The 27,846-nt window shown below is 42.9% G+C and overlaps 1 protein-coding gene across 3 annotated transcripts in view; it reads right to left on the minus strand.

Annotated features, from left to right (window-relative positions):
* hivep3a (HIVEP zinc finger 3a) overlaps window positions 1–27,846 on the minus strand; it is a 72,692-nt gene that overhangs the window by 37,259 nt on the left and 7,587 nt on the right. For all 3 annotated transcript variants that reach the window (XM_067426261.1, XM_067426262.1, XM_067426264.1), the window contains exon 2: window positions 2,682–2,756. The gene's annotated coding sequence lies outside the window, so the exon portion shown is untranslated. The remainder of the gene's footprint in view (window positions 1–2,681; window positions 2,757–27,846) is intronic.

Genomic DNA, 27,846 nt, shown 5'->3' on the forward strand with positions numbered 1-27,846 from the left:
TCATAACCCGAGACGTTCCCTTTATCGAGGGTACTCGCACTACGTCGTCGAGTGACGACACTCTGGGAACGAACTACCCACTATGCCACACCGTGATCACGTTCGTCCCAGTGTGAAGCTGGGGGACCAGGCACACTTAGGACGCGAGCACTTAGCTGCCATGTGTCGCTGGGAGTTGCAGACTGTTGAAACCTCTGACTTCCTCCACTGGGGAGACCTCTCCAATAAACTCTTAGAGCGCTGCTAGCAATGCAGATGAAGTCTTCCCTCTTCCGCCGTCACATTAGATGGCACCTTAGGCACATAGCCCGAATCCTTTCCTAGGATGTAAGATGGCCTTCACTTCACCAGGGGGAAACTCCAGGCAGGTTGGCGTGATAGCCAAGGCCTTGAGATCCCCCCCTCTCCTCAGAGAGGGGATAGCAAGGAGAAAAGCCACCTTGCGGGTCAGGTTCCTTGCCTCGGCCGACTCCAGCGGCTCAAAGGGGGTCTCAGCCAGCCCTTCGAGCACCACTGCCAGATCCTAGGTTGGGACTCTGGAATGAGCCGCAGGCCTCATCTTCCAAGCCCCACGGAGGAGCCGTACAACCAGATGATGCCTCCCCAACGGTCCATCACCTATAGGTGAGTTGAAAGCCCCAATGGCATCCACGAACACTTTAAGTGTGGAAGGGGTAAGCCCGGCGGAGAAGCGATCTTGGAGAAACTCCAGCACTGAAGCCACTGGGCAGTTATCTGGGTTCACCTCACGCCCTCTACACCAAGTGGAGTAAAACACTCCACTTTAGGTTGTACAGTCTCCTGGTGGAAGGAGCTCTGGAGCTGAGCAAGGTCTCAACGACACTTGTTGACAGACCCTCCTCTATGAACTGTCCAGCCCCATAGGTTCCACAACTCTGGCCAGGGGTGGAATATCGTGCCCCCGCCTGAGTCAGCAGGTCCTCCTCAGAGGGACCTACCACGGAAGGCCGTCTAACAGGTCGATGATGTCGGAGAATCATACTCTGGATGGCGACCAGGGTGCTACCAAGAGCAGGTTGACACCCTCCTGGCGGTCCACTCCAGAACTCCCGGGAGCAGAGTGATCGGGGGAAATGCATACAGATGTAGCCTCGGCCATGTCTGTGTCATGGCATCCAGGCCCAACGGTACACAGGGCCAAAGTACATATATTCGGGAGGCATAACCATACACCGAGATACTCTACTATGGAAACCAGCCTCTTGATGCTGGTCTCTGGTACCCACCGAGCCTCCTGCCTGACCCCCTGAAGTGGCCACCCGGCAGAGCTTAGTCGGGGAGGATTTTCGGTGTACGAACGCATTCGCTGCCCAGCTGTAAGTCTTCCTAGAGGCGGCTGGAGCAGCATGCGTTCGCTGGAAGTCAATGTGGCCCGAGCGTCGTAGACGGCGGATCGCAGAATCGACTTCCAGAAAACTCCACAGAGGAGGTGACCTTGATCGCCCCCTGGGAGAGGGGGCTGGCCAGCAGGGCTGGGCACACCACCATTCAGACCACACCGATGACTTCGGTATTGGTACACTGAACTGCAGTCTGTACCCTTTGCCCACGGTGCACAGGGCCAAATTAGCTATATTCGGGGAGGCATAACCATATACCGACATACTCTACTATGGGAACCAGCCTCCGATGCTGGTCTCTGATATGAATGAAGTGGCGTGTTGGGTGCTTTAACGTCAACTGTCTCGATACTGTGCACGTCTAATTCCTCAGAATCAGACTGCTCAAGCATCGGGTTCTCCACCCCGGGGGAAGAGGCCGCAACGCGGGCTTCCACGCAGGGAAGGAGAACATCTGAACTGTCAGCGAGGCTGAGAAGGTGCCTCCGCAGTCCCAAGACCCGCTGACAAGTTCATTTGCGAGCCCACTGATCGCCACCGCGCTGCCTCAACAGACGCGAGCCTGCCAGCTTCACAAAATATTTATTTTTTTTGGACAAAAAACACCAAATAGACAAACAATTCAAACACAGAGCGCTTCGCTGAAGAGCAAAAAGCTAGTGTGTGTGTGTGTCAGCGTCGCTTTGTATCTTCCGGTTATGCCGTCATCTACTATGTCATGACGCAGCACCAATCACAGTTGGATAAATTTCATTCATGCTTCAGTAGCGTAAAGCTGGGGGCGTTCCCAGAGCGTTGTCACTCGACGACGCAGTGCGAGTTCCCTCGATAAAGGGAACATGGCCATACTTGGAAAAAAAACCCTCTCTCAAACTTGTTTGAATCCTGAAGGTGTGTATTTGGAACAGAAATACTCTGTCATACGTCCAACTAATTGTTTGAAATTTTGTCCATGTTTAGCATGATAATCAAGCTCTTTAACAGTGTAAATAAGTCACAATGCATGAAATAGCATTAGACCGGTGTGTGGAAGGGTTATTAATAACAAGTTATTAAAAATGTGCGCTCACCTATGAGATGTGGTGCAACGGTCAAATTTACTAGTCATTTTACAAAAACAAAAGTATATTTAAAAAAACAGTGTAAAAGCATAGTCCCTGCATAATACATATTATTACACAATTATAAGATGTGTACTAGGATAACAGCACAGCAGATATAGACAGAATAAATATACTCTAAGTTACTCAACATCAACCCGTCCTTGCCTGTCATGTCACATTAGACTAGAACATCAGACACAAGGTGAGTCTGTCTTACCAGTGTACTCCAGATGGGTCTGTCTGAAAATCCTGTACTTTGCACCAAAGGAGAAAACTCTGGGCTCAATGTCACCTGCAAAACAGAGAGCAATAATCACTGTCACATGTAGTCTAAACCAGGGGTTTGTAATTTTTTAGATGTTACAGACCCCCTGTCATGTTGTGTTTTGATTCAGTCACGTTTTCCTTTGTTCATTTTCCCGCCACCCCTGTGTTCCCATGGTTACCCTCATTAGTTAATTTGTCCTAGCTGTGTCTTGTTAAATAGTTATATCATTCACCTTGTTGTTCTCATTTGCTTTGTACTTAAGCTGGAGCGTTTTTCCCTCATTGCGCCTGCGTGAAAGCAGAAGTTGAAACATTTCATTTTTAAAGCAGCAAGAAAGAAAATGAAAAGAGGGAGATCTTTAAGTTCTGTAGGAAGCTATCAAATAATAAAATAAGTAAACTGTTGTGCCTCCAGTTTGTGTTGTAAAATGGATAATAAGTATTCTTAACCACCGTGTATAGCATATCCAGTGCCTCTTTTATTAATTTAGCTAGTTGATCATTAATTTAGGGCTACTTGTTTTACTTTCACACTTTATTTAGCTGTTTATTTACTTTTAATATTAAGCCTACTTCTACTTAATTTTATGACGGGAAATGTGAACCGTTGTCCATCATTTGACACAATGTCAAGTCACATTATTAATTTTTTTCCCCCTTTTATAATGTAATATCAATTTAAAGCTACACTGTGTAACTTTTTTAGTTTATTCTTAGCTAAAATCACTTAGTTCTTTCAAAAATATATGTGCTCATTAATGTATATTTACTTCTTTCAAGTAATAATGCATTCTCGTAATTTTATAATATACCATTGAAAATACATACGTGTTGAGTGTTCGGAAGGTGGTCGCCATGTTGCTCCTCCATCTTGAAAGTACATTTGCCAAAGAGGGACATACCCGTAAATTCAAGCTTCGCTTTTCGCGTTTTTACACTCGATGGCACTGTGTCGAATGTGAAGAGGAGGATTGCTTGAGGCTGCTATATGATGATGGAGGATCACTCTTAAGCCCCTTTCACACTGCACATCGGACCCGCAATATTCCCGGAACATTGCTGGGTCGCCTTTTGTGTGAAAGCAACCACGTCCCGGAATTGATTACCGAATTCGACCCGGGTCGGGGACCTAACATTGCGGGATATGTATCTGAGTTGCCAAGGAAGCGGAAAAGAGAATTAAGACGGCAACGCAACAGGCAAATCAACAAGACAAAAGTAAATACTGGAGTGGCCTTTCCAAGATGGAAAGAGCTCATGAGGAGCAACGATTTTAAAAAGAACGGCGACGTTGCCTGCTTTCTTCTCGACAGGTAATATTAATTCAGCCTATTTGTGTATATTGGAAGTTGTATTGTTGCTTGGCTAATTATATCATGGTGTGCTGTGCATAACACTAGAACGACGTCTAGGATAGTATTCCTCACGTCAATGATGAAAAAGTATTGTTTACCTTATAACATAAATCCGTGTTCTATGACGGATAACATGAGATTAATATTTTAATTGCATTATAATTTGTTTGCCTTACGCTAGTGATGTCGTACAATATACAGAATAACGATAGCACTGATAAAAGTTAATTTACTAAGATTAGCTTGCATTCGTCTGGGAACCTGATAGCTGATGTTAGCAATGAAATGGTAAAAAATAACAAAAACATAAAACTATTTTACATAGATTAATTTGATCATAGATCATTTGGCAAATTAAATAACTGCAAATTATAATAGTTTTCACAAGTAACCTCATCACTTGACGCAACACTCACCAAAGAGGTCGAACTGGAAGCCATGACTAAATCGGCCACCGTAGGAGTTGAAACGAAATCGAAATTGAGAGGAACAGAAACTATTATTCACTGGATGGTCATATACCTTTTCACCACTAGATGGGGGAAAATATCACACAGTGTAGCTTTAATAATAAAAGTAGGCCTACTCTAATAATAATAATAATTTTTATACATAGATAGCTGATGCATTCGATATCTCTCTACAATAGCCTGCACAATAGTCTATCGTCACAACAAGGCACAGGGGTTTCACTATGGCATTCTATTTTGATTGTAGCATGAAAGGTTGCAGTTATAAGCATTTTAGCCTGATTACAGATGTTGAGCGCATGAATGCAGTGATCTCGTCATTGCACCTCGATTTTTTTCACACTATTGAATGCTTTCATCATAACTAACAGTGCAAACATGATGTTAATAAGAGATTTTTGATTATTACAGGAGTTTTGACGAGAGTCAATAGACAGAGAGCCCACAGCTCCAGTGACTATAAAGGGAGCATTCTTTGATTGTTATATATATATATATATATATATATATATATATAATTTTTTTTTTTTTTTTTAACAGTTAGCAGTGACTGGTTTGATTTACTGACACATAGAACATCTGACTGTAAATATAATAATCTCTGGTCACAGATCAGGCATTAGGCATCAGGCAGAATTAACCTAGTTAACACGTTGTCGCTGTCACAATTATGTTCTGTTTTGTCATCACCTGTGGTAGTTTGTCTGTGATTAGTTTATCTCCACCTATGTTTTAGTAGTCCCCCCCTCCACCCTGTGTATTTATACTCCCTGTTCTGTTCAGTCCCCGTCGGTTGTTGGTTGTACACGTCTGTTGTGAACATTCTTTTTCCTTTAGAATTAAAGTCTGTGTAGTATCTTCGGCTACGTCTACACTAATCCGGATAAATTTAAAAACTGAGTTTTCGTCTAAAAACGGTCCGCGTCCACACTATCATTTTCAATCGTTCTCACAAAAAATTTCATCTACACTGAAACGTCTGAAAACGCTTACATCCCCGTACTGCGCATGAGCAAATCCAAGACGCTTTGACTTGCGTCATTTCCGCTACTCGTTTATTTACTCTATGAAATTTTGCGGCAATGTCGAGAAAAGACATGATTTTTTTAACAGTATGTACATTAATAACTGACATTAATATTTAACAAGGCTGTCAAAACAGAAAGCATACAAAACAACTGCTGTACAATGTCGGTCACCATCTTGGCTGAATTGGTCATATGACTGCGTCACATGGCTAAAAATGCATCATTGTATTAAAAAGCCTCCGTTTTCACAGTCCACACTACGGCGCGAAGACGGCATTTTCAAATGTATCCGCTTTGGAGAGCGTTTTCAAAAGGATACGTTTCCATTGACTTAAAAGGCTGTCTCAGTGTGGACGGAAGGCCAAAACGGAGAGAAAAATATACGTTTTCAAATGACGTAATTAGATCAAACGTATTAGAGTGGACATGGCCTAGATCTACTGCGTTGTGCGCTTACTACACCCTCAACACGTAACGGTCACATTACTTCAGTCCATATGGTAAAAGTCTGTTTGCAAAGCCTGCGCCGAAATTGCGACCTGATTTACCAAAGAATCCGCAGTGAAATATACAGAATACAAATAAATAATGCTCATTTGAGACATTCACATTGTTGAAAATAAATAACCACATATTTAATGTTGGTAATGCTGTTTTTAGTCCAGTGAATCCTGTTTTGCTCTTCTCTCCTCATCATCTCACTAACATGTCAGTGTAACACGTATTAGTGTAACACTAATACATGAAAATATGTACACGCACACATACAAAGTTGTAATGATTGATAGATTGCGTTGATTTTCTTCTACAGAGGCGTTCTTTCTATAGACAGGCTAATTCCACAAAGAGTTGTTTGCTGGACTTGGTTACAATAAAAGCTGTTTTGGGGTTAACAAGTTCTGAAACTTACAGGATATTCTTGATTCCTTATGACCTCTTATATGTGCTCAAGGAAAATTTGATTTCATCAGTGTTAATTTCGTTGACGAAGACTATGACGAAAAATATTCGTCAACTAACCTTTTTCACGGACGAAAACTAAATAAAAACTAAATAAAAAGTCAGATATGATGACGAAGAACGTGACGAAATATAACTGGCACTTTAGTCAACGAATAAAAATTAGACGAAAATATATGGGAGGGACGAATGGAGAAGAGATCCAATCATAAGTACTCTTTTTGTGGGCCGTGTTGGGTAGAAATCCAATCAGAGCGAATCTTTGAGGGTAGGTTGATCTATTGCAGAAGCAGCCGAGAGCCATTTAAAAAAGCCGCGGCAAATGCAAGCGCAACAGCTAAACAAACGCAGCAGCAGTTACACAGAAAAGACAGAACAGAAATGTCAGAGGCACATGAGTTACATGCCAAAGCACGCACGCCAAGTTTATTTTATCAGATAAACCACCGTGTTTCCGCTAGCTGCTAAACTTGGAATAAAATAGAAGCTAAAGAAAACCACGTCTGACCTGTATTGATTAGACCAGCGTTTCCAACCGGGGTGCCGTGTAAAACGTACTCGGTTACTTTCGTAACCTCGGTTCCCTGAGAGAGAGGAACGAGTATTACGTATGGGAAAAACTCCTTTTCTCGAGAATGTGAAGCAAAACTTTTAATAAAGGTATCTATGTAAAGCGCAGTGAGCTGCACGGCCATAGCCCAGCGCGAGGAGCGCTCTGATTGGCCGGGCTGCGGCAACTGCAGGAACCTATGGTGAGGCGGCTGAGAGGAACGAACCAATGGGGGGCGTTCCAGAAGCCCGCCGAAAAAGGTGCTTATATTTGCATACAGGAGGCTATATAAGACCCTAATTCGCCATAGGTGTCAGGTTTTAAGATCGACTGAAGCGATACCTGAGAAGCATAAACACGGCACGGAACGTAATACTCGTTCCTCTCTCTCAGGGAACCGAGGTTACGAAAGTAACCGAGTACGTTCCCTTTCGAGAGAGGTTCCTCGTATTACGTATGGGAACACAATGTAAAGCGCCGTGTGTGCTGACTGACCCAGTATACCCAAAGCACATGTTATAAACCCCCGAGACACCGACAGAGGCGGCTTATAAGGGGAATGAAGAACCGGAAGAGTCGGTTCGTTTGAACAGCTGATCGGACATAGTCGGATCTTATGATGAATGAATAGTGCTTAAGGACTAATGTGTACAGGCCAAAATGTAAGGCAATCTGTTTGCCAGGGTCAAGATAGAGCCTAGATGGAGAGAAGCCCTGCTTGTAGAGCTGGAACCTCCAACTTGTAGAATCTGATAAAAGTGGACGGAGAGGCCCAGCCTGCCGCCGCACAGATATCTTCCAAAGAAATGTCACACGACCAAGCCCAAGATGAGGCCATGCCTCTAGAGGAGTGGGCTTAAATGCCTGTAGGACAGGTTAGGTCCTGGACCTATATGCTAGTGGGACTGCATCCACTATCCAGTGTGAGAGACTGTTTCATGACAGCACAAACTTTAGTGCGGCCACCGAAGCAATGAAGAGCTGATCCGACTGCCTGAAGGGGGCGGAGCGCTCTAGATACAATCTCAATGCTCTGACTGGGCAGAATAGGTTTGCGTCTTATTCTCTCTGAGACGCGGGTTAAGCAGTGCAAAGACCTGCATACTGAAGGGGTTGATAGCACTTTCAGCATAAAACCATGCCTCGGTTTGAGCACAACCTTGAAGTTGCTGGACCCAAACTCAAGACAGGAAGGGCTCACGGAGAGTGCAGGTAAGCCACCCACTCGGTTAACCGAGGCCACAGCCAGCAGAAAAACGGTTTTGAGTGATATGTGCTTCAAGCTCGTGTTCTGAAGTGGTTAGGAGGGGGAACCCTTCACGGCCTCCAAAACCATGGCGAGGTCCCAAATAGGGACCGAGGTAGGGGCAAGGCGGGCTGAATCTCCTGGCCCCTTTAAGAAAACACACAATAAGATCACTTTTCCCTAGTGAATGTGCCGCGATCGGAGCGTGGCTAGCTGCTATGGCGGAGACACACACCCCGAGTATGGAGGGGGGACGACCCGCATCCATTAGCTCTTGGAGAAAGCGAGCGGTTCCGCCAGTTCGCATGCGTGTGCGTCGATGTTTCGCGTAGCACATTGGTTAGAAAACCACTGACCACTTCAAAGCAGAGCTGCCAGATAGCAGGGGCTCTAGCTTCCGAAATAGTGTTCATAACTTGTCAGAGAGGTTCCCGGATACCGTTGATGGGCCATACGTGGAGGGCCCACAGCTCGGGATTGGGATGCCAGACCTTCCCTTTCATTGGCAGAATAGGCATGGGGCTGTGTCTGACAGCTGAAACAGTATGGAGAACCATGTGCGGTTCTTCCAAAGTGGGGCTATTAAAAAGCACAGGCTGCAGCTGGATCGCGATCGGAGGGAACATATAGAGGGAGTCTGGGCCAACATGGGCCAGGGCATCCCTGCGTTTGCAGAAAAAATATTGGGCAGCGTGTGCTGTGCGAGCTGAATTGTTTGCGGGTAAAGGGACCATCCCCCTGGGGACATGGGTCCTCTGGATAACATGTCCGGACCCTGATTCAGAATACCTGGCACGTAAGCCGCCCTTAGGGAGCTCAGATTGTGCTCTGCCCATAAAAGGAGATGCTTAGCCATGCACGGTTCTTATGCCGTAAGTCTTGAGTCTATGACAATGACTGTACTGATAAGCCTGCCCCTCGAAGGCGAATCTCAAGAATGGCCTGTAGTGGGGGTGGGGGGGTTATCGTAACGTGAAGTATGCGTTTTTCAGATCTATTGAGAATGTGCGCGAGGATTTGTTTCACCGTCAGCACCTTGAAACGAGCGTGTCATAAGTGCTTTGTTCAGATGCCTGGAAAATGGGCCTGAGACCGCCACCCATTTTCGGCATGAGGAATTAGCGACAGTAAAAACCTGACTCGCTAGCGTCGGGTGTACTGTTTTCGCCGCTCTCTCCTTTAACAGTCTCAATGCCTCAGCGAGAAGCACGTGACTGACACTGCTTCTTACAGAGGGCTCGACCACGGCTTGAATCGCGGGGTCTGCGAGCAAAACTGTAGCGAGAACCTCGTTTTATATGTTCAACACCCAATATTATATACCAGGAATGGCCTGCCAGGCCTGGGCTCGTAAAGCCAGGGGTTGAATTAGATTCGGGGGCTGGCCGCTTAGTAATAGGGGCCTGTTAGCCGGGTTGCTTGTGCTGTAACACTGCTTGTAACACTGTGGGGATAATGTTAGTTTTGGCGGTGCAGGCTTTGCAGTGGGCGCACGCCTCACATTTATATTGTGTGTGCGAGAGTGAACTTTGTGAAAAGTGCTTGGGTGCAGGAGTGCAGACTGTAAAGTGGGCACATTTCCTACATAGAAAGCTCTTTTGTGTGTAGTGTAAACAATGTGCAGTGGCGCACAACCTACGTAGAATACCCACGGTGCAAACCAGTGAGCAAATCCACAGGGGTAAACGCACACAGCATAGTGTGCAGACGAGCGTGTTTAACACAGGCTAGTTGACTGCAATATTTCATCTCCAGTCACTTAACTTAAGGGAACTGGGAGAATGTAAGGAAGTGCGGGTGGTATGTGAGCCATTCCACAATGCCGTTATGCTCTAGTCTAGACTGAAAGCGCGCATGCAGACAAGCGTGTTTGACCACAGGCTAGTTGACTGCAATAAGGCTAGTTGACTTTATATGGTGTAATCCGGCCGCGGCGGGATTTATTTGTGATTTTGTGAGGCTGAATTAACAGTGCTTATGTAGGGGTGCACACTGTGTAGTGGACACTTTGTCTACAGTGTAAAAACCTTTCCAGCCGCCTGAATAAAGGGGACTGGAAGTGATAGAGTGAAAAAAGGGCTTAGCTTGGCAGCCATTTTCCGACGCCCTTATGCTCTGACAGTGAGCGCGTGCTATGACGTAAGCCGCGCTCTAGTCAGCAACGCGCTGTGGAAGGGGCGCGCGCTATCATGACAAGGCAGCCATTACAACTTCCTTGGCAGTAAGCGCGCGCTGCAGCGACATTGTTCTTGACATACCCAACAGCCCGAGCTCGCTCGTCTAACTTACTCTAGTATTCTCTGTCCGCAGCGCTTCAGCACGGCGGCGGTAGAATGAGCACGGCGAGAGCTTCGGCTCGAGTTTGTTTATTCACTCTAGTATTCTCTGTCCGCGGCGATAGAGCGACAGGACGAGAGAATTGGAAGCGTGAGGTAAAACTCTGTCCGCGGCGCTTCTAGCACGGCGAGAGCTTCGGCTCGAGTTTGTTTATTCACTCTAGTATTCTCTGTCCGCGGCGATAGAGCGACAGGACGAGAGAATTGGAAGCGTGAGGTAAAACTCTGTCCGCGGCGCTTCTAGCACGGCGAGAGCTTCGGCTCGAGTTTGTTTATTCACTCTAGTATTCTCTGTCCGCGGCGATAGAGCGACAGGACGAGAGAATTGGAAGCGTGAGGTAAAACTCTGTCCGCGGCGCTTCTAGCACGGCGAGAGCTTCGGCTCGAGTTTGTTTATTCACTCTAGTATTCTCTGTCCGCGGCGATAGCGCGACAGGACGAGAGAATTGGAAGCGTGAGGTAAAACTCTGTCCGCGGCGCTTCTAGCACGGCGAGAGCTTCGGCTCGAGTTTGTTTATTCACTCTAGTATTCTCTGTCCGCGGCGATAGAGCGACAGGACGAGAGAATTGGAAGCGTGAGGTAAAACTCTGTCCGCGGCGCTTCTAGCACGGCGAGAGCTTCGGCTCGAGTTTGTTTATTCACTCTAGTATTCTCTGTCCGCGGCGATAGAGCGACAGGACGAGAGAATTGGAAGCGTGAGGTAAAACTCTGTCCGCGGCGCTTCTAGCACGGCGAGAGCTTCGGCTCGAGTTTGTTTATTCACTCTAGTATTCTCTGTCCGCGGCGATAGAGCGACAGGACGAGAGAATTGGAAGCGTGAGGTAAAACTCTGTCCGCGGCGCTTCTAGCACGGCGAGAGCTTCGGCTCGAGTTTGTTTATTCACTCTAGTATTCTCTGTCCGTGGCGATAGAGCGACAGGGCGAGAGAATTGGAAGCGTGAGGTAAAACTCTGTCCGCGGCGCTTCTAGCACGGCGAGAGCTTCGGCTCGAGTTTGTTTATTCACTCTAGTATTCTCTGTCCGCGGCGATATCGCGACTGAACTAGAGAAGAGGAAGACTGAGGAAAAACTCCGTCTGTCCGCGGCGCCTCCTCAGCGCGACGGTATAGTGACGAGAGCTTCGGCTCGAGTTCGCCTATTCACTCTAGTATTCTCTGTCCGCGGCTGTAGCGCGACGGAATGAGAGAAGAGTGAGGACAACTCTGCGGCAGCGGCGGAAGAAGAGCCGCGGCGGCGGCAGAGTGAAGAGAGCTTCGGCTTGAGTGTGCTCATGTCCTCTAACATTCTCTCTTTCCGCGGCGCTATTCAGCGCGACGGGACGAGAGCAGAGGGAGAGTGAGAAGAGCTCCGTCTTTCCGCGGCGCTTAACGACGCGGCGGAACGAGAGAGTCCTCGAGTAGAACAAGCCTGTAAGCTCTAGCGGCAACACACACACAAACACATATAACACTCAACATAGACACAGTTTAAAGGATATATAACGCCGGATGGCGTAGCTGGAACGGCAGAGAAGGCGGAGAGGGAGTCCGTCGTCCTCAGCTGCAGGTTCCGCTGGTGCCTTTTCAACGGCGGTGCTTCTTCCGGAGACAGCGAAGGTATCGCTGAAGGAGATAAAATCTGACACCTATGGCGAATTAGGGTCTTATATAGCCTCCTGTATGCAAATATAAGCACCTTTTTCGGCGGGCTTCTGGAACGCCCCCCATTGGTTCGTTCCTCTCAGCCGCCTCACCATAGGTTCCTGCAGTTGCCGCAGCCCGGCCAATCAGAGCGCTCCTCGCGCTGGGCTATGGCCGTGCAGCTCACTGCGCTTTACATAGATACCTTTATTAAAAGTTTTGCTTCACATTCTCGAGAAAAGGAGTTTTTCCCATACGTAATACGAGGAACCTCTCTCGAAAGGGAACGCACTTGCACCGCGGTCCATCTTACATCTGATGATGACGCATCTTTGATATGGGTTGTAACTTGAAAATAATGCTTTATGTATGTTTCTGTCGATGGATACACGTGCTGGCTCCTCAGTGATAGGCTACACTACAACAACGATAATAAAAGAAAAACTGGCAAAATGGTTTCTCTTTGTAAACTGTGTTCAATGCATGCGAGTGCTGCCGTTTGTCCAGTCATTTCGCCGTCCTCACCCGGGACGGGTATATTCGCCAGAAGACGCGAATGAGAGCGCGCACGCGCTGTACGAAGATCTGTCATCCGAGAGCGCGCACGCGTCCCACAGCGCGCAAATATTCAGTTATCGTTCAAGTCTTGCGCTTGAACGGACAAACTCATACAAAAAGTATGTCAACATGTCCATCTTGTTAAGTATCCAAGCAGACATAGTCTGAATATGCCTTAAGTGAACTTTATACAGTCGAGAAAGACGACGCATACCCCTGTCTTAAAGGGGCAGCAACCTTTAATGTCAAAGAAAATATGAGGACTCACTGCTCTTGATTGAATAGCTTGTGTAAGTTTAATAAGGATTAATCTTTCATTTAAACAGTTAAATAAGTAGTTATTTTACATTTGATTATTTATTCTATTTCTCTACCTAAAACTAACGTTAGACCTACCTGAAAAACAGGAAATGCATTGTTCATTTTATCAGTATCTTTGCTTAATAGAATTTATTTATGCTACTGCTTGTATTTAAGTTATTTGCTCTTATCTTCTTTATTTTTAATAGTCCTTTATTCTGTGAACATAGCAAATACCGAACCGTACTGAAACCGTGAACCTAAAACGTTATACAAACCGACCGGTGAGAAGACTAAAACTCTTAGTTTTAGTCTTAGTCTAGTTTTAGTCGACTAAAACTAGACTAAGACTAAAAGATTTCAGATGACTAAAATGGGACTAAAACTAAATGGTGTGTTATTCAAAAGACTAAGACTAAGACTAAATCTGAATTTGCTGTCAAAATTAACACTGGATTTCATGACCCCCTTAATGTTAATTAATCAGCAAAGGACAACTGCTCTTGGCTGAATAACTTGTATAGCATTAATATTAAACTATGTATATTTAATTCAATGAAGACAATGCAGTCTTATTTGTTTGATTATTAATATTTTTACTTGAATACATAAAAAATACATAAAGCACATAAAGCACTGTTTATTTCTTTTAAAGCCCTTTTTTTTTTTTGTCCTGTTGTTTGTAATTAGCATCTTTGATTTTTCATGTATGCATGACACTTTTGGCAAAAATTACCTTTATTGTCTTGTCCAAGATATTGAGAAACACATATTCAGTTAAATGTGTCAGACATCTTTACTGGTAGTGTGTGTATATCACAGTAGCTGACGATTTTAACATATATCTGTGTTTGTTTAAAGAATGTGTATGTGCATGTGCCATGCATTCACAATAAATGAGGGTCTTTCATTTCCTTGTAAGCATCCAGATGGGCACCTGAGAGGGCTAAAAAAAAAAAAGACGTCTGAGGTGTTGGCCAGTCACACCCCTTGTCTATAAACTCACATACATACACTAATACACGGAAATATGTACATGCACAGATACAAACAGCCTTAAGACTGGGGTTATGATGGCCTTCCCAGGTAATGTAACAAGAAAACCATAGACTGGACCACTGAAAAAAAGTACATGAGTACACGAAGGGACCCCTGAACTTCAAACATATAATTGTAGCCACAACATATCTTGTGGTGGGGCTTTTCTGGAAGATGTGTTATTGACTGTAAAAACAGCACTGTTTACGTGAGTATGTACCACTGCCAATATTTGTCCAATAGTAATATAGTCTGTCTTTGGAAAAGGTGGGCTCAGCATATTATTGTCACTGCTGTTAAAATGCTGCCACAGCACAGGATCACACGTTTGGACCTTGGGAGATTAAACCAGGATGGATTATACCAACTGTATCCAACCAGAAAGTGTAGGAGAACTAAAAAAAAGAAAAAAAAAGAAACATCATCACATATGAGTCACCTTATTTCCAGTAAAGAGCCTCACTGAGCACCCTAACAGTCCCATTCCTGACTTACCACTCGTTTCTTGGGTTACTTACTGGAAAAGCCCTCATTATTTTACCAAAGGGGATGCTCAGCATCTTTACAGTGTACAAAGTTATAGTTTAGTGACTTGTAGGATGGGAATCATTAAAATGTTTTTGGAACAAGTTGTTAAACACTAAACACACTGGTAGGTTACTGACTGAAACTGAGAAGCTTTGAATGGAAAAAGGGAAATTGCTTATATCATTAAAAAAAGAGTGGGTGGGGATTAGAATGGATATTTTGTAATGGATAATAACTATTAAACAAATAAAATATTTACACTTATTTTGACAAAAATCAAAAGAAAATCTATACACATGCAAAAGCATACAGATAAATATGGTTTATATGCGGGCATTCCCATTCCAACCCAATCACAGTAAATTTTAGAAAGAATACTGTATACTTACTTAATTTATAACATATAATAATTGTATACTAATAATAAGATAACAGATTTAATTCTGGCAATGTTCTGGTAACCCAAAGGTTGCAGGTTCAATTCACAGGAAATGACTGCGGTTCCTTTGAGCAAGCTCTGTGTGTGTGTGTGGGCATGTTTTGTGACATATGAGGACACAAATGTGTATAATGACAGGTATGACACAGGTATTACAAGGAGAGGGTGAAATATGAGGACATTGGCCATGTCCCCACTTTTCAAAATGCTTACAAATCATACAGGATGAGTTTTTTCAGAAAGTAAAAATGCAGAATGTTTCCTGTGATGGGTAGATTTAGGGGCAGGGGTATACTTTTTGTATACTTTTTACAGTATAAAAACCATAACGCCTATGGAATGTCCCCATATGTCCCAAAAACAAACGTGTGTATGTGTGTGTGTGTGTGTGTGTGTGTGTGTGTGTGTGTGTGTGTGTGTGTGTGTGTGTGTGTGTGTGTGTGTGTGTGTGTGTGTGTGATTTATGAGGACACAAATGTATAATGACATGGGTATTACAACGTAAATGTGGCATACTAGTACATTGTTTAGTATATTTTTAAAGCTATTTTTATTATGAGGACACAGGAAATCGCTTTAAAAACATACTAAATGTTTTATTAAAAATGAAAAAATGCAGAATGTTTCCTGTGATGGGTAGGTTTAGGGGTAGAGGCAGTAGAGAGATAGAATGTACAGTTTGTATGGTACAAAAAACATTACGCCTATGGAGAGTCCCCATAAACCACATGGGGGGGTGTTTTTGTGAAATATCAAACAAATGTGTATAATGACATGGGTATGACAAACAGGTATTACAAGGAGAGGGTGAAATATGAGGACATTACCCATTATAATAATTATAAATCATACAGGAGTTTTTCGAGAAGGTAAAAATGCAGGGGCAATGTAGGGGGATAGAAAATACGGTTTGTACAGTATAAAAACCATTACGCCTATGGAATGTCACCACATTTCACAAAAACAAATGTGTGTGTGTGTGTGTGTGTGTGTGTGTGTGTGTGTGTGTGTGTGTGTGTGTGTGTGTGTGTGTGTGTGTGTGTGTGTGTGTGTCTGTGTGTGTGTGTGTGTGTGTGTGTGTGTGTGTGTGTGTCTGTGTGTCTGTGTGTGTGTGTGTGTGTGTGTGTGTGTGTGTGTGTGTGTGTGTGTGTGTGTGTGTGTGTGTGTGTGTGTGCTTACTTGGATTGGATAGATGCAAAGGACAAACTCAGGTGAACTAAAAGTATAACAAATCTACTATGCTAAGCTTTCCCAATCTACATCTATCCAAAAATCACAAGCTTATTGCTTCACACGTCATATCAGGCCTGCACACACACATAATGGACGTGCAGATCAACTACATATAGTATTGTCTTTAGAGCAACTGCTGAGTAACTAGTTGAGCTGAAAATAAAGCGTGATTTGATTCATAAAAAATATAAAAGCAAAACAAGATTGAGGTATATAGGTAACATACCACAAGGTGATCGTCTGAAACTGTCTGAATATGCTCAGTCTATGTTGCTTCAGATGAGCCATTGAATAGATCAATGCTAATGGTGTCAGGCAGGATGCATTAACGTTAAACAGTGTCAGATCCAACCTTGAATCTTGACGTTCACTGCGTAACGTCCAACCCAGACACATTAGAAAAACGTGCCTGAGGAAACAGTTCTGCAAAATGATATTCTTCAGCTTCTTGTGGGTTTTGTGACACTTTCAAAGTGAAATGTCCAGTGAGTGGCGCTAAAAGCATTTTTACGTTTTATCCAAAACAGAAGAATGTGACGCTTGCAAAGTTTTAATATGTGTATTGTTGTACATAATGCTGAGGTTCAGATAAATCAGATACATAACATGAAATAAAAATGCATTAGCTGGTCTAACCATTTTAGCTTGCTTATAAAAGAGCTCAATGCTGTACCAAGAAAGTTTAGATCAGAAAAGCCATAGATAAGGAGCGAGTTATTTGATGCAAATGTGGAAATGTATTCATCTATAATGCACTATTTTAAAAGCATTTTGAGGTCATAATCTAGTATTGTGCAAGGAATAATCAATAGTCTGTCCATATAATCATAATTTGTGTAAAGTTGTTGCGGTTTTACTGCCACTAGTTTTCATTATATCTGGAAACTGCAGTGAATTGTATGTTTACCGATATTTCCGATTTTGCTAAAATGTAGGTAAAGGGGCATTTTCCAATGCGCCTGGGTTGTTAATGCCACAACTGGTGTTATCGTAAAAAGAAAAAGCAGCTCGAATCTATTCTCTAAAAAAAAAACAATTCCAATTTTGACTTTCCTGAGAGCACAGAAAATACGAGAGCAGCGCAGGCAAACAGATCAGTTCTGATGGCAAGGTGATGTCATGCGGAGAGGGACCAGACATATGTTCTCTCATTTCACCCACACTGAACCAAGAGACAGGCTATGGCACACTTCCAAATCCCTCCTGCCCTGAAATCTATAGCATTCATAGTATGAGATAGATTAGGGTGGGTGATGGGGGTTTGATAAGTACAGTCATGAATACTGCAACTGTTTGTTTTAATACTGTAATCTTTTTATTTTTTTAAGAAATAGCATACTATTGTTATACTAACAGCCATGAGCATTTGTTTTTGATGAAGTTATCGTGAAGCATTTGAGCAACCCTAAGACAATGAAGAAAAAGGATTTTTTAGTATTTTTAAATCAAAGTGACATAATGGAAATGTGTGTGCTGTGGTGCTTTTTTGCATTTCCTTCTGCCTACCGGTCAGTTCTGTCTAGCAGAGAGAAAGACAGAGAAAAAGGGAAGATAAATATGCTGTGAGTGCTTGAATATGACATAATTGTAAGGTCAAGCTTATGCCTGTTGCGATAATCAGCTGGGCTCATGCAGCTCCTTCATACACAGAGCGGACATCGACAGGTGAAAAGAAGACCTCATCCGAGGAGTGGGCTACGAGAACAAAATTACGTCATTTTGTTCTCACAGCCCTGGTTTGGGAGTTCTCACAGCTAGTTCTGGACACACAATCTGAGCAGAACTTTTTTCTTGCGGGTGTCCGAGAACTATTGTGTGATTGGTCATAAATCTAAAGGGGGCGGGGTTAATGCAGGACTACCCAGAAGTTCGGAACCAGCATTTCTCGTGAAGTATGGAATATCCTAGCCAGAACAAACTTTGTTCTTGTTCTTGCAACCTCGAGAAAACAAATGCATTTCTTTGTTCTTGTGGAGTGTGTAGCAAGCTTAAAGTTGGGGTAAGTGCTATCTGGTAACCGTTGTTGATATTTCAAATCACCAAAACAAACACGCCCCTACCCCCAAAAGGGTTGATAGCTCCACCCCACACATATGTAAACCGAGGCAACGACTAAGGCAGAATCTCTGTGTAACTAATCCAGGTCGAGTATTCAATGAAAAAGTCATCCCTTCAATCACAAAAACACAAACCGTTCTCATGAATGACTCTATAGAACACGAGCATGACAGTCCAGCTAACGACATATTACAATTATGACCGGATAAGCATTATATAGATCATGAAATGAGGAAACAAACATATATTAGGAGTATTGTATCTTACTTATCGGACACATTTTGTGAGCTGATGCTTGAAGCACACAGGGAGGAGATTTAGATGCTCCATACAGTGTGGAAATGGCCGGGTCTTTATCATTGCTGAAGTGAGCCACCACAACATGATCACAAATGGACAAACAAGTGAACATGACACACGAGCATAGTCAAGCAAAAGCCAGCATATATTAGGCTAGTTCTCCCCTATTGTCCGTCATGTGTCACGTGACTCGTGTGTTTTGAATAATGACGTGCACAGAGCGAGCGCTCTTCTCACCATCATTAGTAGACATGCCCCTTACCTGCTGATTGACTACAAGTTTGTTATTCCACTCGGCCCGAGTCCTTTTCTAAAACGGTTTTGAAATAACAGTTACCCCACCTTTAAGTCCAAATGTACTCTGGTGCAAATCTAAACATGACAGGACAAAATGGTGTATGCTCAATGCTAGCATTGTGGCAATCCTGTATGGGATCTCAGTAAGATTTGCGTTCTAGGGGTGTTGGTTAAATCGCCTCCTGTAGAGACAAGAAATCGCGTTCGCTGGGGCAATGCGGTACTTTCACGATTAAAGGGGCAGAGGCTCAAGAAGGCTCAGAGGCTCTTTCGCACCATCTCAAGCATGACGCGCCACTATAAAACGCCACTTGAGTTAAAATAAGTTCTGTCATGACAACTCTCTGAGTGTTTGGCCTGGTAATGAGTATGACAATGTTGATATGTTTGGTCTTGGTGGAATAGCTACGCTGCTGCTGCTGCTGTAGAGTAAGTACGGGACTTGCTACAATACATGCACAACATGCTGCTGTGAGCAAGTAAGACATGCTGCAGCTTTACAGTGGGAACCAATCATCTGTGCCCTGAAGATGACAATGTGATTACAAGCAGGTAGTTAAAGGACCTATTAGTGCTTCATGACAGAATTTTGCATATCTTCAGCTTTTAAAAAAATGTCTCTAAAAAAAGAGATTTAGTAGCAGATATGGCCTGTTGATGCATCTGTGCCTGTGTTCATATGGACAGGGTTCGTATTCCCTTGCTTTACTGAGAAAAGAAGTTCAGGGAAAATAGATGGAAAAACGTGCAAGAGTGTTTTTTCCTACTTGTTATTTTGCACTTTTTGTTAGCAAATGTTTATTTATTAGTATATATTGCGTGGCGTAAAATGGTCTTAAAATTACGATAATATTGCATTTCGCAATTATTTATGGGACAAAATATGACCCAACGAAATCATGACAGTCCTGGTCAAGCCCCGGTCTTGTCAGCATTGTTATTATGGGTTCTAAACAAGATGTGCTTCAGCACCGTGGACAGGGGCAAAGCAGGCGGGCCAAGGACACAACATGCACATTGAACTACTCATCCCTAATCATAACAGGAATTCAAGGAGCACCAGGGGTCCCACTTGAGTTTGGATTAAGTCGAGAGCATTTTGAATGAGGTCCTCAGACCCTTATGATTCATCTTGCTTTAGACATAAAACTTCTAGGCAACAATAAGACAGATGGATGGAGGGATCCTCTGGACTGAACAATAATCTGCAATAAATTAAGGAAAAGGCAAGAAGATAAAGAGATACTCTAAATGGCAAACAATGGAGACTGAATTTAATCAATAATAATATAACTTTAAATTTGTAGTAGATAACCTTCTAAAGGCCCCAATATAAACAAAATCAAAATATTTTTTTTCGCTCAGGGGTAAAAATCCAAATAGCGGTAAACTGTTAACAAATATCCTGAACAATTAATTCCAATTAGAATTACAACTTCAGTTTCTACTATAAAGCAGCTCTCTAAACTCCAGTGTTTTCACATCTAAGCTTAAATGAACCATAGAAAATTTCCACGTCAAAGAAAGCAGACGCTAAGCACACCTACCTATTACGTTATCACCATGGACCAATGGTTTGAAGGTGCTTACCAGCCAGAGACTTTTTCTTCTTTGTTTTAAAGGGGGGGTGAAATGCTGTTTCATGCATACTGAGCTTTTTACACTGTTAAAGACTTGGATTCCCATCCTAAACATAGACAAAGTTTCAAAAACTAATATTGGACGTTTGATGGAGTATTTCTGTGTTAAAAATACTCTTTCCGGTTTCTCACAAGTTTCGGAGAGTTTTTTTCGAGTATGGGTCGGTTTGACGTTAATAGAGCGGAAGGTCCTTGTATGGGCCGTACGGGCTCTTCTCCCGGTAGGGTGCGCGCGCGTGACTAGAGAGAGGATATGCACGCCCCATAAACACTCTTTCAAGGTGCAGATCCAGTCATCTGTGAACACTTCTGACGCCCCCTACGGTCGCGCCGCGCTCCACTTTATTTCTATGAGTGACGTCGAGCGACTTCAACGCTTCAGCACAGCATTCCGGGAAGGCAGCGCTGCATTTGAACCGATTTGAACGCAGAAATGACGGGAAGCTTCACAACATCGCGTCAGTCGCGTCTAAAAGTGGATCTCCACCGTTCACTGCTGTCAGGACTTTACCAAATCATACCAAAGAAGTGTGTTTTTGATGGAGCGGTCGCAGCGATAAAGGTTCGGTCCTGCTTTGGAAGCAGCCGGTGAGTAAAACTGCTTAAAATGTCTGTGCTGTTGGCTCGTCGCGTGAGTAAACATCAGTAAACGACACGATCGCGTGCTTCATCATTCAAATGCACTAACGGACTCCATTGTTGTTTTCTGTACGTTACACTAGTCTGACGTGCAAAACCGTTTTGCTTGCTACTGCTAGGGTTTAACGTTAGTCGCATACAATAGTCCATAAACCGAATCATGTCCTCATAAACTGCGAGTAAAGACACAGAAATGTTGACAGGCCACTAAATACAGTGCATACCACAGAGACGGACGTCCTGCTGCTGCTGTTTCTCCTGTTCAATTTATTTCAGCCTGGATCATATATCTATTAGCTGAGATAGCCATGGGTCTCTCCACCGTCACCGCTTTGTGCGCACTCGTCATTCTTTAGCTCCGCCCACACGATACGCCTCCAGGCACTCGTTTTTTTCCGGAAAGACTCGGTACAGCCCATATTTCTTTTATAAATATAATAAAACTAAAGACTTTTCGGAGATATGAAGGATGCAATACTACTCTATAGGTACTCAAGATTGACATGAGATTGACTGAAACTGAGTGTGCCCCCCCCCCCCCCCCCTTAAACAGATCTGTCAAATGTAAAGGCTTAAAGGTCCCATTCTTGGCGTGTTTTCGAAGCTTTGATTATGTTTACAGTGTGCAATATAACATGAGATTGAGGAAGCAGTCCTCAGCAAAATGTGCTGCACATAGTTTTAAATTGTGATTATAATTTTCCGGAACCGAGTTAACCATAAACTGTAGCCATTGATCTCTACGTACAGCGTCCGTGGGAAGGCCAAACAAAGGTGATTTGACTCCGGGATGAAAATAACAGCGTTTCAATGGCATGGCGACAAACAAACTCTACAAAAACAACGCTTCCTATTCTCGACGTGCGAGAGCAAAAGGACCACGCCCCCGAATTTGCGTGTTCTTGTGGGCGGAGGGTTCGTCAACAAACGGTTTTAGTTGCGTCATTAAAGCAGGAAGTGCAGGGCTGTAGTCCAAACCGGCCGTTCGCTGTAGGCTTTGAAAGGGAACTTCTGTTAAATAAAATATCTCGCTTGGCATTGAACTTTGAGCTTTATAATTTTACAGGTATTATTTATGCTCTAACAGCAACATTACACACTAACTAAAGTTTGAAAGATGGAATCGCAAAGAATGGGACCTTTAAAGGTAGGGTAGCCAGTTTGTTTAAAAAACACCTTTTGTAATTCTGGTTGATAGCAATCAATAACAGGCTATGTAGAGTTCAGTCACTGAGCACCAAAAACAAACAGTAGCCACTTATTAAAGTTCCTCTTAAACCAAAACAATGAGCTTATACTTACTTAATCGTAATCACAAGATGGCAACCAGTGACGTTCTACTAGGGCTGGGCGATAAAACGATAACGATAATTATCATGATATAATTTTCCTCGATAAAACGATAAGAACAGTTTAATAAATTCTCGATATAATGCTTACACGCTATGCGTAAAGCTGCGCATACTTATTGCAGACGGGCTTCTGGGTGCTGCACGCGCTATTGTTTACAGTCAGTGACTGACAGGCTTGGAGGATCGGAGTGAAGTGGAGCGAGAAAAATGAGCGATAGTAAAGAAAATGCAGCGCTCACGACCAGCTCGGAGGACACAGATATCATTGACAAGTTAGTTTGTTTGCTCAACTTCAGTGGTTTGGAGATATTTTGGCGATCCCATCCGACATAAAAAAGAGCGACGTGCGTGGGCTGTGTATCATAGGTTCACCACGTGGAATTTATTATTGTGCTTCTTCGAAGTTCTTCCATATAACATTGAGCCCAACACAGCGGTAAATCTACATTAACTTCATTCACGCACAGCAGGCGTATCACCTTGTTAGTTGTAGAGGGTGACTTGCAAGCTAACACTACCAAACTATAATCACTATAACATCGGACTTGTACATCGCTATCATAATTGTTTGTCTTTGGTGATGTATTAATGACTCAGCATCGCATGTATCAAAAGAGAAATAATTACATCCGATGTTTAAAATGAATAAAATAGACTAGACAAAGATCTGGAGATATGCAAATACTGAACTTTGCTCTCTCTCCCTCATCTCCCGACTGGCCCACTGTCGGTGAGGTGTGTGTGTGTGTGTGTGTGTGTGTGTGTGTGAGAGAGAGAGTGTGTGTGTGTGTGTGTGAGAGAGAGAGAGAGAGAGAGAGAGAGAGAGAGAGAGAGAGAGAGAGAGAGAGAGAGAGAGAGAGAGAGAGAGAGAGAGAGAGAGAGAGAGAGAGAGAGAGAGAGAGAGAGAGAGAGAGAGAGAGAGAGAGAGAGAGAGAGAGAGAGAGCGATGCACAGTGGACCAATCCACTGTGAGGCAAGAGAGGGGGAACTCAAAATGTTTCTTAACTTAAAACGCTTTTCTTTTCTTTTTTGCCTGTTTGCATTTTTAGCGCTTTAGTACTTACAAAATTAAGTGATGATATTATTGATATACAATGTAGAGTAAAAAAAATGCTTGCCACAAATAATATTTTGATAAATAAATCTACCTCAGTTTTAATAAATGTTCTCCTGTTGGGAAGTGTTTGTCATGTTTTGACAATAAAGGATAGTTTAAAACCACAGTTAACTGTCTGTTTTCTACATCTTTCCCTCAGGAGCAAAAATATGCCTTTAAACTTTAAAGAAATAAAATGTTTACATTTATCGTGATTTTATCGATATCGACTGATATGGAAAATTATATCGTGATAATTTTTTTGGGCCATATCGCCCAGCTCTAAGTGACACACTAACAGCCAATCATGTAACAGTATCAAGTTTGGACATTAGGGATGCACGATATTGGATTTTTGCCGACATTTTGGCCGATGCCGATACCGATGCCGATATATGTTTCTTTTTTCCCTTTGTTTGGAAACAACACCATTTTGAGCAAAAACTATTTTTTTTCATTCTGGTTTCAGATTTCTGAGGTATCCTTACTAAAAGGATTCTTGTTGAAGATAAATAAATGTTAATAAAGTTCTTTTTATGATAAGAGTATATTAAAAGCTCTGAAAATAACAATAATAAAGTCAGTAATTTTTCACCCCAGATGCAGCTGTAACCTAAATATTGTATTTTTGGATTTAACGTTTGTGCACATGAAGTGGGGGTGGCATGACATCCATTGATGCTGTCTTTTAATTCTACAATTTTTGTAGCGCTCCTTGGAATATTTTTCAGCATCCATTTCGTAAAATTTTATTACAGATTAATACACTGTATATAAAAGTATTTAATTTACAAGTATCATGCTTGTGATTTATGACATCATTACTGATTTGTTTATTCAGAACAAGAAGTAACTTCAATTTATTTGTGTATTCTACTTTTAATTTGTATTACTGTAACAACAGCGCCCCCACTACATGTATAAATATATAGCGGTCTAGCTGGAGGGCACTGGGACCTGGAGGAGCTTCTGCTGCTGTGGAGGCTGCCGCACGTGCTAGAGAGTGGGGAGACGCGATTGGGCTTGTTTTGGGCTAGTTTTGTTGTGAAAAAGTGGCAAATCTGCTGCTGACGGTCACGTCCTTCTGTACTGCATTCAGAAATTCAAGGCAGCATTTAAAAACAGTCAATATAAATCACTGTACATGCAAAGTATTTTCTTGTTTTCACTTGAAGAATGACCGCAGTGCTGACATGGTCTTATCGCTGTAGCACTCCTTGCACATGTGAGTTATTGCAGGCGCATATCAACACGTTATCATATCGGCATAATGTTTTCATATCGGCCGATGCCGATTTGTATATTTTAAGCGTTTATCGGCCGATTCCGATGTCGTGCCGATAATATCGTGCATCCCTATTGGACATCAACCTGAAAATGAGTGCCGCAGCGACAGAGTACGGCAGGAAACAAGTCAGCTCGCCAGTATGGCAGTTTTTTGGGATTTTATAAGTCTGACCTAAGTCAGACCAATGTCGTCTGCAAATTATGCAAGACTGTCGTCCCCACCAAGACTGGTAATACCACAAACATATTTTACCACCTTAAGCCTTGTTTATACTTTCGTCTGGCCCCACAGCGTGAGCCTCCGTTGACTGCGCATGTGCCTTGTCTTTTTGGAGATGTGTTTATACCAAGCGGCAACCTCCCGCAATTTCTCTTGAACCCAATACGGCAGTGACTTAAACTACAAATCCTTGACTGGCCACTAGGGCCAGGCTCCAGAAGGGAGCAGAATCTCAGTGAGCCCCATATTAAAATGCCCAACTTTACAGCAGAAAAAAAAAAAAAAAAAACATATTTACAGCCTGTTACAAATTGTGGTTTGGGTCTCTACGCAAATTTTTCCCTTCATGACAACTGCGAGGGGGGTGAATCATTCTTTTACATTAAATAGAGTCTTAAAGTTCTGCATAATTAAGGGCGTGGCTACTTTGATTGACAGATGGATAGCCATTTATCCGCTGTCTGTTAGTCATCGCGTCACCTCAGCTCCGCCCACATCCCACATCTTTGCCCATATCCAGGCGTGACGCGTTTTCAAGATGGCAACGGCCAGCTCGTCTCTACTTTATGCTTCAAAGCTGCCCTTCAGGATCCTATGGCTGACGTCACGGACACTACGTCCATATTTTTTTTACAGTCTATGGTTTATACTCAACGTTCTCGCCATTGTGCTATTCTTTGAAACTATATGGAGGTAACGTTACTCTGCATCAGTGCCTTATAAAAAAAGAATCTAAACGGTACAAAGAAATAAGAGCACTGTTAAGTGTTCATTGTGATTTTAGACTTATGTTTACATTTTAATTATTTGAGTGTTTTCCATGGTTGTGTTGCCATTTCTTAGCCTGACAAGCCAGACCCACATCAAGATGTTTGGTCTGGAAACTCACCATTGACAGGGCTCTATCCGAGGGGCGGGATAAACGGTTGTCTTTCAAACTCCCTCTACACGCGATAGGATAGCGCTACAACCAACCGGAGCAACGAAGGTGAAACGGAGCTTGTTGATATATTAAACATTAGCCGTATCCGGTCGGCAGAACTCCAAACACATCTTCCCTTTTTAAGAATGACTTCAGTGCCGTTCTTTGTTCTTTTCTCAGAGAAAAGCTTAACTCCAAGTCTTCCAGAGTCGCGGTCAAAGCTGATTCGAAAGACCGCTGCCGTTCGCCAGTTTCTGTGTTTACTAGAAGCACGCAAACGCAACTCGGCCGTCATCATTATGGCCCCGCCCACCGACTCTATACACGATGTTATTGGCCCGGCAAGAGTTAGGGAAATCAGGCATGTGATTGGCTAAGGACAAAAAAGCAGGAAAATATACCATATTTTATAATATAGACCAACCCCACCCCCGCCGCGCCGAACAAACTGGTGGCGGATCAATACGGACAGTAAAGCAGGACCCATAACAACTTATTTGAACAAAAAAAAATACATTTTATTGTAATAACTTTTTTGTACAGTATGGAAAATAACTAATTATTTGGTGGATGCATTTTTACCCAATTTTAATAGCTAAATGTGCAACATGCACATTTTCATGTCAAAAGAAGGCCTCAATTTTTCTATGACTCTTTAGCCTTTGTAGAAAGCTTTTTTAGAGCCTCTACACGTTTCTTTTGGAATTTGCGCCTGGGATGATAAATTAATCTATAATGACGAAATGAGGGTGCAATTCACATTTATTCCACAAGGTGGCAATGTCTGATACACAATGATGATGTGACGTTTCACTCATAGTTACCTCTGACAGAAAACGAAACAATAATAATTATAATCTGCAAAACTTGAAATGACTCAGTGTTTTACTGCAGAGAGCAAGTACTAAACACAATCATATGTTAGTGTCACTGTCTCTTGATGATGGATGTGGTCAAGAAGCTGTCAGTGAGCAAAATATTGATTTTGAAGACGTTGAAAATGAGTTGGAGAATATGCGTGAGATCGCGAATATGAGGCAGATGCTGAATATACTGGGAAACCAGCTCTGACGAGGAAATATGATGATGGTATTAAACATCTGCTCAAACTGAACCCTTCCAAGCTCCAAAAGGTAACGAAATACGTTTTATTTTATTCTTCTGTAGCTGTTACTCTAACATCAGGAGTTGTATATATTATCGCGACAGGTAGAGGTCTAACGTTATCCATGTTAAATATAGAACCGGGTCCCCAATATGTAAGAATGTTTGGCGAAACAGTCATGCATTTAAGGGTTAAGCTATGGAATGGCTTCAGATGACTTTGTCACCCAAACTGACGTGAAAAAAGCGGGGGGCGCCGAAAAGCGCGCTGTTTGCATATATAGCTAGTGCTAGCAAATACAAGTAATGTTAGCTGTCAAGTTAATGTTAAATGCAGCTTAAACATCCTGCCATAGTGGAAAATCAATCAAAATCGATCATCTAATCAATCGACAACAAAGTCAAATTAGTAACTTATAGGTTATATATAGACACAAGAAATAGTATACCCAGATCATCCAATCCGGTGATGTTCTTGTCACGATACAGTCCTTGTTGCCCATCCCGCGATCGTGGTTTCGACCCGGGTTACCATGGTG

The sequence above is a fragment of the Pseudorasbora parva genome, chromosome 19 (assembly GCF_024679245.1).
Source record: "Pseudorasbora parva isolate DD20220531a chromosome 19, ASM2467924v1, whole genome shotgun sequence".
Classification (NCBI taxonomy): domain Eukaryota; kingdom Metazoa; phylum Chordata; class Actinopteri; order Cypriniformes; family Gobionidae; genus Pseudorasbora; species Pseudorasbora parva.